We start from the raw sequence: 15,557 nt of genomic DNA, 5'->3' as shown, positions 1-15,557 counted from the left end.
AATTTGGTTTTTTATCTATAGCAGCAAGTTAAGCAAACAAGTTTAACGATTTCAGTGCTTTTGTACAAATTAAGTTTATTGGAAAAAAAACAAAGACAAATATTCATACAAATATTTTAATCAAATTTATTTGGTCAAGTAGCTATTTTTTTTTACATTGTAAAAGAAAAAGGCTGAAGAACGAATTTTGAATAAAATTTATTCAGTCAAGTAGCTCATTCTTTTTCGAAGTTGAAAGAAATATTGATTTTTTTTTTAATTTAAAAACAAGTGTGGACACAGATCAGTGTGGATAGTATGTTTGGGTGTTTGACAGTGTTTTGTATGACAAAAGAAGTTCTATATTTTTCCCATATTATTAACTGTGTTGCACATTATGACAACCAACCTGAGCATTAGGAGAGTTGTTTATTTAATATTTAGTTTTGTATGTTCAAAACTGGCATTGAAGAGACACTAATTGCATTAATTGCCAAATGATTATGATATAATATGTTCCACATCTTTGATTGGATACATTTTGAAGCTAGTAGAGGAACACATAACAGGTTCATTTTTTCATGATGTGATTTTTTTTACATGGGAGATGGTATATGAGAATATGTATTTGCTTACTATTTGTATGTTTCTATTTATATTAATTTGTGGAGAATCATCATAATCATAAGTAAAAGATTTCGTTTTAATGTTGAAAATATTTCTCAGATTAGAAGACATCTAATTGTTTTAGGAATTAATTTACCCAGTTTAGAAGACATTAGTAATGACAATGCCTGACATGATGCTTGGGGCTAGATGAGCTAGAGAGTAAACCTCTGTGTTATTTTATATTAATTATTTGAAAATATTTCCTTCAAAGCAGGTCAAAGCAAAAAAACAAAATTGGCCAGTATGAAAATGATATCATCAAAAGAACCTTTGTGAGCATGCTTCAAAGGCTCATAAAAAAATATAACTGCCACAGAAGTCATCTGATAAAATTTCAAGTGGATATGAACATCTCCTAAATATGTCTAAAGACCTAAAAAGTTATAGTATTCAATATAAAAAAGGTATTGCAAAAATATTCTCTTTTCAATTCATTTTGTGATATGGATACAAATATAGGTAATACCAATACAGTAAGGCAGTTTTGTTGTGGTATGAAAGTATATTGTAGTAATTAATAATTGCTGTTAATTCACAAAAATTAAGAAATAAACAATTGAATGATAAATGTTTAACATGTACAATGAAATATAGTTTTAGAATTCAAAATAGGCCTTATAAATTTAATATTTTTAACAATACTGGATGACCATTTACACTCAGGACTAAGGTGTTAAGTAGACAGTATACATGTATAAAATAAAGTGTTACATGGCAATCAACCATCATATTGCTAGTAGCTAGAGTAGCGTTGTTTGGTAATTTTTTTTATAAATTTGGCTAATGGACAAAAATGTTTAATTAAAATCTAAATAAAATGCTTTTATCTCCCTATTACTTATATTGTACATAAAATGGATACAACTTTAACAATTCCTTGTACATGAGAGTTGTTGACGTACATAAAATGGATACAACTTTAACAATTCCTTGTACATGAGAGTTGTCTGTCAAATCTTTATTTCCCAATGAATGAATTGCATAACAATGAACTGAGCTCAAAGCAAAACACTTTCATAATACACTTGGACAAGGAGCTCAATACAGTGATATACTTTGTACTACGTATATACAGATCCGACTACGTATATACAGGTCCCTCATAAACATCCATTGACCAAAACTATATCGCAACAACATGCCATACTACGTATACATGGTTGGATCAGAAGTCCTGAAGAAAAAGACATGAACTTTATTATAGTATTTTAAGTATAAATACCGGTTAAAACTTTCACAAATTTGTGGTAAAAGTTCAGTATCTATGAACTACCAATCACTAAGTTTTCATGCACAAATTGATATAGGTTGAGTGTCCCTCTCAGTCTGTTGGAAATAATCTCCACCTAATTTTAGTTAATTAACTGGCGAAGAAACATTTAAAACTATAAAATGTTATCTTAGACTTGTGAGTTTCTATTTACCATTACCACTGAATCAATAATATATTTAAACATATATAAGAGTAAAATTGATAAACATAATTATATAAGACTAAAACTGACATTTGGGCTTTACTCCACCTTTATTTCTCAAGTCCATGTTCAAATCTGACTTCATGATAAAATAAGATTCCATATAGATGAAATATCCCTCTGCATGATGGACTGGCTGCAACGAAATATCAGTTTTAAATGTTAGGTGGAACCTAAATTTTATGCGATACTAGAACACACCCGTGATATCGCGGGTCCGTGATTGAATTAAAGTATAGAACTATGCGTATTATCTGATAAAGTCATGCCGATTATAAGATGTACAGTTTTCTCTGCTTTAAAATGCTTTCTGTTTGAACCCATCGACCTTGAACTTATCAATTATTGGTAATATTAATTATTTGGAAAACAAAAGTGCCTGGAATGGATTATTTTTTAATCAACAGCATTGTCCTATATATGTTACAGTGAATTTGTATAATCAGGGATTATGTAGAATCCCTGATTTTTCAGGGAATATGTAGAATCACTGAAACCATTAGTAATTATATATAATCCCTAAAAATGACCAGTGATTTTACATAATCACTGAACATTTTAATAATTATTCTACATATTCCCTAATATGATTTCAGGGATTATCAATAATTTAAGGAACCTTTGTTTGTTAAAAAATAAATAATATAGACAAATTATAATTTTTTTCTTTCATATTCCTTGCCAGATGAAATAATTTTGCTTTAAAACACAGAGGATAATCATACAGATATAACCAACACAGGATTTCGAATTAAAGTTGAAGACTTCAAAATTAATAATAATCAACCTTCCCTTTATAGCGATAACTTGTTGCTTAAAAGCCAGCGTTAAATGGATATTCAAGTTCTATTTGTAAATCTAAAGAGCTTGTTATTTGTAGCAAAGAAGATAATGGAACTTTTTTTTTTTTTTTGGTCAAATGAACAAGAAAAATCAAACTGAGAGAACTTACGCATCTAAATGTCATGATGATAAAACAGGCAGAACTAAGGACTGATAAATAATTTTTTTAGAGGAAGCTGGCAATTGGTGTAATATTTTCATAACAAATCCGAAGGGAAAAAAGGAAAGGGAAACCCAAAAAACATAATCATTGGCAATTGTTCACAAAAATTCTGAAAAAGAATATTGTCTGGCCACTAAACATGGTATTTTGCGCGAACAGATTTGAGGTTGCTTATTTCCTTTTTTTCGGGATACCTTGAAATGGTTTTACTGAACACTATTTTTCTTGGGTGTGTCGAAAAATTTGATCCGATCTGTGAAGGAAAAAGTTTTTTAAAATGTGGATATTGTGATAGAAACAGATGTGAAGCATATTATTTTAATATATTGTGTTTAACATTTTAAAATATTGTGCCTAACATTTTAAAATATTGTGCCTAACATTTTTAAAAATGGGGATTTCATTTTAATATTTTGTGCTTAACATTTTACAAGTTTATGTTTATAATGATGTTTTAATATGATTTTGTAGAATAAATTATTTGACTTTAATTCATTTTTTTTATAAATAAAACTATTTCTTCAATTCAGTTATTATGTATAATCCCTAACGTTTTTTCTAGTGATTATACATAATCCCTGAAAATATTAGTGGTTATACATAATCCCTAAACTAGACAGTGATTCTACATAATCCCTGAAAATTTCAGTGATTCTACACAATCACTGATTATACAAATTCACTGTAACATATATATATATTAGTTATTTGATCTTTGATTCGCTGTTTTACGTCATGCCGGCTAACAAATTGAAAACTGAATACTACAATAGGGAACAATGTGACAATGGTTGAATTTAGTAGTGTCAACCCTGTGGTTATGACCCGTGTATATAGCAAAATCCTAAATACACCGTATGGTGGTGCGCCTGTTAGATGGGGAACGTACAGATAAGGTAATAGGTAACAGGTGAATATACTATTGGTATCGGTATCGGATTCGACCCGGAACTTGTTAATTATTGGCAATATTAATTATGTGGACTGCAAAAGGGTCTGGAGTGGTGTAATTTTTAATCAACACCAATGTCCTATATTAGCTATATATAAAGTTGAATTCTTTGATTTGCCGTTTTTACCTGATGACGGCTGACAAATTGGACCTCGTCATTTTAGTATTATAGATAATCTAAATATATTGCTAATACATTTCATAATAATTCATCTCAAAACTTTGCTATATTTTTCATTATATTATCTTTTGTTTAAAACTGTGTATTGACCTCTAGATGTCTTTCAATTACACCAAGGTTGGCTTGGGTTGATGTCTGATTATTGTACATGTTATACATCAATGTGAGATTTGTTTACATAAATAACAACTTTTCCTTAAAATTCAAATAAAATGGATGCAAGAAATTAAAAGTCATTCATAGGAATTTTACTTTCAATAACCAGCTGGGCCATGAGCGCATGTTAAGCTTGTCACGTGTACTAAGAATAAAGTTCAATTACTTTTCAATATCATATTAGAAATTTATGAAAATCAAGCAGGGAGTTTACATCAATAGATACAGTATAAACAATGCACCAACGTTTAAGGAGAATTGTTGATAACATTATCAGAAACTTGAAAATTCCGGTTTTTAATATATAAAACCCCATAACTTGGAAATGTAAAATTTATAAGATTCTATCTAATACCCCAGTCCCACTAGGCCACGATCGCACTACGATCTGTGAAAAAAATGCAAATTTTGATGATCGTAGTGCGATCGTGTAGATCGCAGTAAGGTCGTATCACGGTCGTGATAAGGTCTTCAAGATCGAGAAGAGCGTGGTCAACTTTGAACATGTTCAAAACAATCGTGGTGCGGTCGTGGCGAAATCAGGTCGTAGTAGAAGCGTAGCGAGAGCGCACTAAGATCGTAGTAAGATCGCAAAGGTCGCTGTACAATCGTAGCGAGAGCGTATCGAAAGCGTGATTCTATTCGGAGAGACTGCGCTACGATCGCACAGCGACGTTATCGCGACCTCACTACGACCATCACGTTCTCACTGCGACCCAACTACGCTTTCACTACGACTATACCACGCTGTTCACGACCATAGTACGATTCTAGCACGCCCTTGCCGTCCTCATCACGCTCTTCTTACGACCTGACTACGTTCACACTACGACCATTATTCTCATTGTCGTTTTCACATAAAATATATAAAAAAAGCTCCCTAGATTTTGTTTGTTTGAATGTAATTATCTATTTGCTCTAACGGCTCAACCATGCTTCTCTTTTTTATATAGATTAGACCGTTGGTTTTTCCCGTTTAAATGGTTTAACACTAGTAATATTTTGGGTCCTTTATAACGTGCTGATTGATGTGAGCCAAGGCTCCGTGTAGAAGGCCGTACCTTGGCCTATAATGGTTTACTTTTATAAATTGTTACTTGGATGGAGAGTTGTCTAATTGGCACTCATACCACATCTTCCTTTTGGTGGCATGACTGTATTGTTTCCGAGAAATCTACGATTTAATCAGAAATAGAAGGAATTGAACTTTATTGATATGGAACACGATGTTGACGTTAAATTGCTGAGAACGTAGTAAGATCGCGCTATGAACGTAGTATAATCGTGGTAAGAACGTGTTATAATCGCAGTAAGATCGTGTTGCAATCGGATAACTCGTTGTATGGTCGTAGTGAGAACGTGAAGAGCGTAGAACGATCTTGATAAGCGTAGTGAGGTCGCAGAAAAAGCGCGGTGAGAACGTGGTATAATCGTAGCGGGATCTTTATAGAAGCGTAGAGAGGACGTAGTAGCATCGTGAAAGAAACGAAAATTTTCATTTTCATGCCGCTCATACCGTGACCTCACCACGATCTAAATTTATTTTAGATCGCGGTGAGCGTGGTGCGATCGTGGTCTAGTGGGACTGGGGCTTTAAGCCGCAGCTTACATCACTAGATATATCAACAATTCACCAGTGTTTCATGAGAACTGCTAAAAGCATTTTTGAGTTAAAGTTTGAAAACTGGAATATCCCCCCTTTTCTCGGAAACATAAATTGTAAAAAAAGAAAAGAAAGGGAGCTCACGTCGATAGATATAAACAATTCACCAAAGTTTTATGCAATTTTAGTAAAGCCCTTTACAGTTAATGTCTGACATGCTGATTTACAACTTGTAAACAACAGGTTCGACCCCTCCTCCACCCCACCCGCCCAAAAAAAAATCTAAAGAAGTAAATAAAACCTTTTCAACTTATTATTAAGGAGTATCTGGAGGGGATTCATTTCATTCCAAACAACTTTTCTTTATGGTGCATACATGTAGAAGTTACAAAGAGTAAGGCCAACAAAAAATATATGTCTGTTTAAGTCAGGGGGCTTATTGAAATAAGTGATTTAAAAATCACTTATTTCAATAATAGTCATTTGAGTAGGAAATTCAAAGTTTTGTCATACTAAGTTGTAATTCTGTAGTTATACCAAAATTTTAATATTCGGTTTTAATATGTTGGACCCCCCCCCTTTTTTTAGCCCATCAATGCATTTGAATGGGGACATATAGTTGGAACCCCCCTTTGTCCTTGGTTGGGACCGACCCCTTTTTAAATGGCTGGATCCGCCCCTGCCCCCTCCCTGTCCTTTTCTAGATAAAGATAAGGATGGGAATGGGGATGTACCTTCGGGTGTACCTCCCTATTTCTTAATTCTATTGTGTCATATCTTTACACCGTCAGTGCTAGGATTTCAAACTTCTGTGACTATACATGTACATGTATATATTTGTTTTGTATAAATTGGTAATTTCGATATGGCAGTATGGTATTTGCAGAACTCCCACGTAAATGCCATGAGTAATTTGGGATATACAATTTTCATGGCTGTAATTTAGGTCATTTAGACACACTCAAGTGTAAACAAACTGTGTGGCATGATTCTGTATAATAAAGTATCATAAAATTGAGCTGTTTTCACTAACTTGTAGCATGTTTCTCTATTGTCATAAAAATGAATAATATCTAATAAAATTAATAGATTTAGCTAACAAAGTCCTTATATTTCAATAAGATAACTTTATTTGTTAATTGCAAATTGTTTTAATGTTAATTAGGCTTAAATTAAAAATTGTTTGCTTTCCCCTCTCTGTGATTAAAGTAAGATAACTCTGGTCAATTTTCCTAACATTCAATCATTATAGTTCTGTTTTCATTTATAGTCTTTTTCAGAAAAGTTCTAATTGTTTTGAGTAGGTCCCAATTACAATTTTACACTCTAGCATTCGGCATCAGTTAGAAGCTTCTGGAATAAAATGGTGGCTATGGTGTACAGTTTTGTGTTTGTGTTAGGCGTTATTACACTTCTTTCATGTATTTGTCTTAAGGGATCGAGTAAAGCAGATAAGTTACATCAGCTTTCTACATCAGCTTTCTGCTTCATTTGAGTTCTGGCATAATGGTATACACCATACCGATCTTAGAAACAAATGCCTTTACGAGTAGAATGACGAATGTTGTCGGACAGTTTTTGATGCATACCACAACTTGAAACAGTGTATTCTTGACAGCACAATTAATGTTTTTCACCGGCATATTGTACCTCAAATTAAAAGTAGGAAAAAAGTGGGGTTTTTTTTAATAATTTCCAGAATATGGCTTTAATAGAGAGCAATTTCATGAATACTGAGAAGATGCTTTTTCTGTGACATAGTCACTTATTTCAGAATATTTCCCCCCTATATACCTTAATGGTATATTAAGGTATAACAGGTATAACAAAGGAAAGTTTTATTCTGTAACGAGTGCCTGTGATCTGTGATTTAGAGCAGTTTGTCTCATCGCTCTAAGAAAGTTAGTGATGATGGAGACAGATGTGACCTTGCTTATTTTTTACGTATAAACACGGTAAGAATACTGACAGATACCAAAAAAATATTCATAAGATAACAAAATAATTCTTTATATTGGTATATATTAATTTTAAACATTTCAAAACAAATAAAAGAAATTATAGATATACATAAATGTCTTTGATAAACTAATAAAAAATACGAGTATCTAGTACATTACAGATTTTGTAACGATTTTAAATTCAATAAAAAAAAACTATATTTATAAGATATAATTATAACCCTGTTCAAGGTAGACAATCAACATACTGACTTTATGAAATAAAACATAGACTCATAGTTCAAAGGAATATAACTCTTGTATACAAATGACACATCAATCGAGTTATTTAGTTGCGAAATCGTGCACCACCTTCAAGGAAGATTGTAAATTATCAATATAACCACAAGTTGTCAATCTATAGATACTGACGACTAATGAATGCTAACCACAGTAAAGAATATTTGTTTGAAATTTTTTAACACTTACTCAGAAAAATGCTCGAACTACTTGACTTTTAAAGCTCATAATTAACGTGTTTACACACTGATATAATATGGTTGTTAAACATTACAAACCTGTAATAGTATAAGACACTTTACACCTCGTGTGCTTGCATTAACTTATCCAAAAATATATTTATTTCAAGCCTAAATATTTCGACATGTTATTTACATTTAATAAATTTTAGAATCACAATCTCCGGTTAAGATTTGACTAAATACCAAATTCTTAATATCGTTAGGTAAATATGACTAAGAAACACATACAAACATACGTTTATCATACAACTCAAAATGTAAACAACCCCTAAAATACAAATAAAATTGTTCTATAAAGAGAATCGTCCATAGCAGGTGAAAGACATAGAATTCACGCCTGCCTGAATACACGGTTTCCGCTGAGTTTGTCAGTTGGTATGACTGACATTAGATAAAATAAAAATAGATATGTCAGCTGATAAAATATTCAATACTTTGTAACACTACACTTGAGCAATATGACCTCTGTCATACCTTTTTTTGCGCACTTTTTTGTTCCCAATCTCTAAACGAAATCTACATTACTGTTATTTAATTAAGATACTTTTTATCGAAAAAAAAAAATCGCATTTTAACGAAGATAAGTATATAAAATGGAAAATTTTGCTATGTTTGATAACTTATACTTAAAGATGCATTTCCTTTAGATGCATATTAAGTGCAGTATTGCGGAGCATGTATGGAACGGATATGAACTCTGCGCCGAAGATTGCATCATTTCATCAAAAACATATACACAGAGAACTATATATTTCACAATACATATGCATTAATCCAAATTCACATCCATTCGTACGGTCTAAATAGAAGAATTTCCCGCGGAAATGTAATGTGATATAAAATGGAATTGTCCACACCGATACGGGTGAAATACGTAGAATAACAATTGTGGACACAGCAATAAAATCAGATTTAAGACCCTCGTGTGCTCGGTGTTAAGTAAAAAAATAAGTAAAAATCAATTATTTAATAAATTTGCTCGATTAACCTTGAAGTTAAGACTAATAAAAATTTGTGTCTATCGATTGAACCCCCTAAAACAATAATACTGTGTTCTTGACGACTTCCCAGCGGGATGATCGATAGAAATGATATATTCTTATAAAGTATGTTAATCAGATAAAAGTACACATTGAAAAAAGACTATAGAACTAATTTTGTTCGAATTAACTTTATTGTCAATCATGTAAATAAAATTGAGAATGGAAATGGGGAATGTGTCAAAGAGACAACAACCCGACCAAATAAAAAACAACAGCAGAGGGTCACCAACAGGTCTTCAATGTAACGAGAAATTCCCGCACCCGGAGGCGTCCCTCAGCTGGCCCCCAAACAAATATATACTAGTCCAGTGATAATGAACGCCATACTAATTTCCAAATTGTACACAAGAAACTAAAATTAAAATAATACAAGACTAAAAAAGGCCAGAGGCTCCTGACTTGGGACAGGCGCAAAAATGCGGCGGAGTTAAACATGTGTGTGAGATCTCAACCCTCCCCCTATACCTCTGTACATTTCTGCTATTTAAGACTGCATGCATGTTTACACGAAAATTTAATATCAACTTGTATCAAAATTGCTTGTCACTTAGTCTAATTAACACTTTCTAGTGGTTTTAATTCTGATTGCTTCACCAATGGGATTGATGCAAGGAGAGGTGTTATCTTCCATACTTATATGTTAACGATTGTGAAATGGCTTTCATTATTAGTAATGCCATACCATATGAGATGAAAGAATTGAAATTATTTCTACTTATGTATGCTGATGATAATTATGGTTATTTTCTCAGAATCTGTATTAGGGTTATAAAATATGCGTTAGACCTAATATTAATAAAACTAAAATTGTAGTATTTGGGAAAGGTGGTAGAGTTCATATTGAGAAGAAATGGCATTATGATAATAAAGAAATTGATGTTGTTGATAATTTCAATGGCAAATTTTGAATTTTAATGGCAAATATAATATATTACAGCAGAAATTGTAGAAATAAGGTATAAAAGCAAATTGAATGTTTGCTTTAAGAAGAAAGGTGAAAAGTACGTTTTTAAACTATGTCACTTTGTTATAACTTTTTGATACTTATATAAATTCTTTATTGAGTTATACAAACGAAATATGGGGTACACATAAAGCCCCGACAAGAGATCTACAGAGTCCACATGATTTATTGTAAAAATATACTTGGTGTTAAATTGTATGGCTGGTTAAGATGTATGGGCTTTGCTCATTGTTGAAGGCCGTACGATGATCTATAATTGTAAATATTGGTGTCATTTTGGTCGTTGGTGGATAGTTGTCTCATCGGTAATCATATCGTATCTTCATTTTATATTAAAATTCTTAAAACTGTGTTGATTCGTTGATAAATTATGTATAAGAAAGATAAATATTCCTCCGTCAGGCAAATTTTACTTCAGATAAATTTTGTTTTTATCTTATATGTTCTTCTTTTTTTTCAATATGGCTACCAACGTGGTCATGTACTTGTAAACACTCTTTGATTCAGAAAAGCAATTACGCGAACCCACTTTAACGTTTTTTTCCTTTAACAAGATCCGATACATACATGTATATGGCATTGACAATTTTCCTTCTCATCTTCTGCATATAATGTGTACAATTCGCCGTTTCTCAATCTAATGCATTCTATGTAATATTTTCCGATTTATTACTTTTTGGTTCATAACATACCTTTCTCAAAAAGTCCGTTTGGAAATATAGAAACTATTGAGAAACAAACTTTTTAACCGAAGTTGAATATCTCTACGCAATTATACACACCTTTTTGACACAACCATCCACCCCCACCCACCTAAACATCACGCAATTTAATACTACAAAACCTTCATAAGAACCTTGGGCCGTGTCAACGAAGCTGTCCTAAGACTAGGACGTGTCTTATAATGGTCTTAGGACACGTCTTAGTCCTAAGTCAGGTTAACGGAGGTGTCCTAAAATAAGATATGTCCTAAATTTGGTCCTAAAGTTAAGATATATAAATAGGTGTCTTAGAATAGTCCTAATAGTTGCGATGATCTAAAACGATATAAAAACAACAAATATGGCATAACCTTAATAATAGAAAAAAATACTTTGGGTGTGTCTTCTAGAACTTACTTGGTGCACATGTATCAATACATTGAGATATTGCAGAGTCATTTGCATGATTTGATGAGGTGCTTTTCTTTTTTAAAATCACTTTTCTATATACATATTTGTATGAAATGTGACTCAATAGTAACTGTTCAAAAAGTATATTTTACGATGTCACAGTATTACGCTCATCTTAAATAAATGGTGCTACCCTTTTAGAAGCTTAAAAGATACTATGATCATATACATGTACAGCATCTTTGCACTTGAACATACAGTTCAATAATAATTTTAAGGTGGGAAATATTCAGTGACTTCTTTCTTTAACTATCCTTATTCAATACATGAAATAAAATCGAGTGGACCTATTGACAATTTTTAAACAAGTTTATATACTAAAATTTCAACACGAATATCGCATTCAACCAAGTTTTTTTACTATTTACTTTTATTTTTGACGTAAGAAATTCATTCAGTATATCTGTTATCATATATAATAACGTAGCTATGAGTATTACATCAAAACTTATATTTTGCGTTAATTGTTTTCTATAAAGAGTCATCCTCCATTCCTTTACGTATATACTGAAATACAGTAAAATATAGGCCATTCACCTCTCTTTATACTTTTTTTAATAAGTTAAATGTGTTAGGGTGGTATTAGAACCATCGCAGTTAGGACTGTCCTAAGATAGCTTTTTTTTTACATCCTAAGACAAGTCTCAGACACATCCTAAGACCATCCTAAATAATGTCCTAAGACATATCTTAGGACATATCCTAGGATACTTTCATTGACACGGCCCCTGGGATACACATTTTCTTGTATTAAGTACTGATTGTTGACGTTCTCGAACGTATCCTAATATTCGAGAACACGACTTAGGACAAAGACGTGTAATTAGATGGTCTAATGAAACGTCTAAATCAAAAGAAAGCTTCGTGAACACCACCCCTGGTTGATATTTAGTCTTGGACTACGATTCTATATTAGAAGTTCAGCGCTTCATACACAATGTGCTTCGGTGAACTCTTTTACAACCCTTATACAATAATAAAAAGAATCATGTAATTCTCAAATATATAGACAAATATTTATTTGTTGAAATTACGAATACATAATTAAGTAGACAAATAGTCACCAGTTCATAAGATGTTTGCTTAAGAAAATTAAGTAATTTAAGGGGGAAGACCTTGGTTCAGGGAGATAACTCTTTAAATCAGTAAAGCGTTTGTAAAAGTCAAGTTCATCAATGTATTTTAAGCATTTACCTGAAACAGATTGAAAATAATCTATGTAACCTAGAAGCTTAGAATATGTTTTTGAAAATGGTTGACACAAACGTACTGATGATTTTAAGAGTTATTTCCCTTCACCTAGGTCTACCTCCTTAAATGGTCTTTGTTTCCCTGATAATTGGAATACTCAAATGTACAACCATTTATCTAATTTATCTAATAATTTTGATATTTTATGGGGAAACCATGTGTATAGATAGTTCCAAAGCAAAATGAACTTATAACATATAAGTCAGCTCAGTATTATTTTTTATTTTACTTTTTATTTCTAAAATATCCAATCTCAAAAGAAGGGACAATTCACCGAAAAACTTCTTTCCTTATGCGAGTTTTGTTTACCCTGGAACTCCCTAGTGAACGTATGTAATGAGCTCTTGCGATACAAAACTCCGCACAGTGATCGTATCCGTTCCAGAACTATATCCCTTTACTCCATCATTAGAGCATGGAAGTAATATTCAATATTACTTCCATGATTAGAGTGAGTAGTACGCGGATCAGAGTTGGAACTGCCTGGGAGTTTGATGCTATACTTTTCGTAAAAAGTGTTTGTTTTCTTTTGAAATATCTTGTTTTTTGGTAGATGAAGATTCTTCAATACTTCTAAATCTAATATACGTTGCTGTTTGTAAATTGATGCTTGTCTCAAATATGAAACTATCACATATATTATACCTTTTTTTTCCTGTTAGTTTCATCAACAGTTTTTTTTATCCATTTTCAACAAAATAGGAAATACAAACAACTTAAACATTCAGCAAGCATGAATACAGTTTTCTGTGATAGTTGTAGGGAATTAAATTTTATCGAACATAATATATCGAAAACTAACGGCCTTACTTATGTACACAAAGCGAACGGAAAACAAATATGTAACACATCAACAAACGACAACTACTGAATTATAGGCTCCTTACTTGGGATAGTCACATACATATACGATGTGGCGGGGTTAAACATTGTTAGCGGGATCCCAACCCACCCACTAACCTTGGACAGTGGTGTAACAGTACAACAAAAGAACCAACTATATAAAAATAAGTTGAAACAGACTTAACTCATCAGACGGATACAAATATAAATGATCTAACGAAAACACAGATTGGACGTGGACGGGTACTTGTATATCCCAACAAAAAGGGCACTCAATACTGATCTTAGATTACTCGCAGTTACTGACGGCTAGTTCAAAGCCACTAACAAGTTTTAAAAACACCATCTAAGACTAAATGTTAATTTTCGCTAATTTAAAATAAAATGGCCTAATGAGAATGAGTTCGATGGTATAATGTCTGCGTTAAAATATCCACTTGTATTTTTGTTTTTTTTTGTTAAAATGTCCTTCAGAATGCAGAATCCAAATTAAAGGTTCACAATAAACCTATCACTTTATTAAAACCTAAGAGAGGTTTGACAGTTAATCAATTCAATAAAAGTTTTTCATAAGCGGGTTTCTAATTAGTTTTACAATTAAATATACCAATAATAATTATGAAAACTCTCTAAAAAAGAGACGGAATAATACAAAAATCAATGATGAGACAATGAAAATTATCACAAAATTGTGTAAACACACTTCATTTATTCTAATGTATATTTTACTTGTTAAACTTTGTTTCTTAAGAACAAAAAAGTAATCGTTAAGTTGTATCATTTATATGGGTTATTAGTAACACTTAGTTCAAAATTAATATGTACATTCGTCAATGAACTAGTTGTACTTATGGCTTAGTCACGTAAAAATTATTAATTGCACAAAAAGCGTTATTTTTACATATTGCAGTGGAAAACATGCAAAAGGTATTTTGTAATAATTACGATTTTTCTCTGTTCGAAGTAAAGGAAATATGTTTAAAAACTTGTGAAAATTAGATATTGCTTGATATCAACTGTATTTATTTTCTTTAAATATTAATTATAAACTCGCCAAAGGCTCGTTTATTATTATATTGAAATTAAACAACTGGAGTTGTTAACAGGATCGGCGCGTTACGTTTGCGCGAATTCGTCTGATATTTTTTTTTAACATTTATGCATTTAAATAGTATCTTATTATTCTGTATAGAACTGCTCTCATTTTAGACAGTATAGTTTTATAATTCATAAATATCGATTGTAGTTGTTGAGAGAGAAGACCTAAATAAAAAAATTGAATTGAAAATATAATAATTATGATTGAATTCAAACTAATTACACACATGTATAATATTCTAAAGTATTTAAGCATGTGATGACTCAACGAAAAAAGAAATTGTTTCCGAAATAAAAAGTCAGAAGGCCAATATTCACGACCAAATATATCAATTTTTCAATAAATCTATCTGTATGTCTTGATTGGAAATCAAACTATCACAGATTTATGTAAAATGTAGCGCAGAAAAAAAATATGGCTTAATTATTTCTTAACTTAAATCTAGATTGCAAATGTCATATAAAGGCTGCAAAAATGCATAGTTGACACGTTTTGGCCCATTTGATTTGATTTTTTGTGTTTTAACGCCACTTTGAAGCATCGCATTTAGGCTATTTCGTGATCCATTTGAAGTCTTTATCGCACGAATGAATAAGATCAACTTTCTACAACTACACAAACATATTCAATTACTCTAAAAGCATTTAGATTCCTGATAGATCTAAGAAAATATATTCCATTT

This window comes from Mytilus edulis, chromosome 8 (genome assembly GCF_963676685.1).
Source record: "Mytilus edulis chromosome 8, xbMytEdul2.2, whole genome shotgun sequence".
Classification (NCBI taxonomy): Eukaryota; Metazoa; Mollusca; class Bivalvia; order Mytilida; family Mytilidae; genus Mytilus; species Mytilus edulis.
This window is presented reverse-complemented; position numbering follows the sequence as displayed.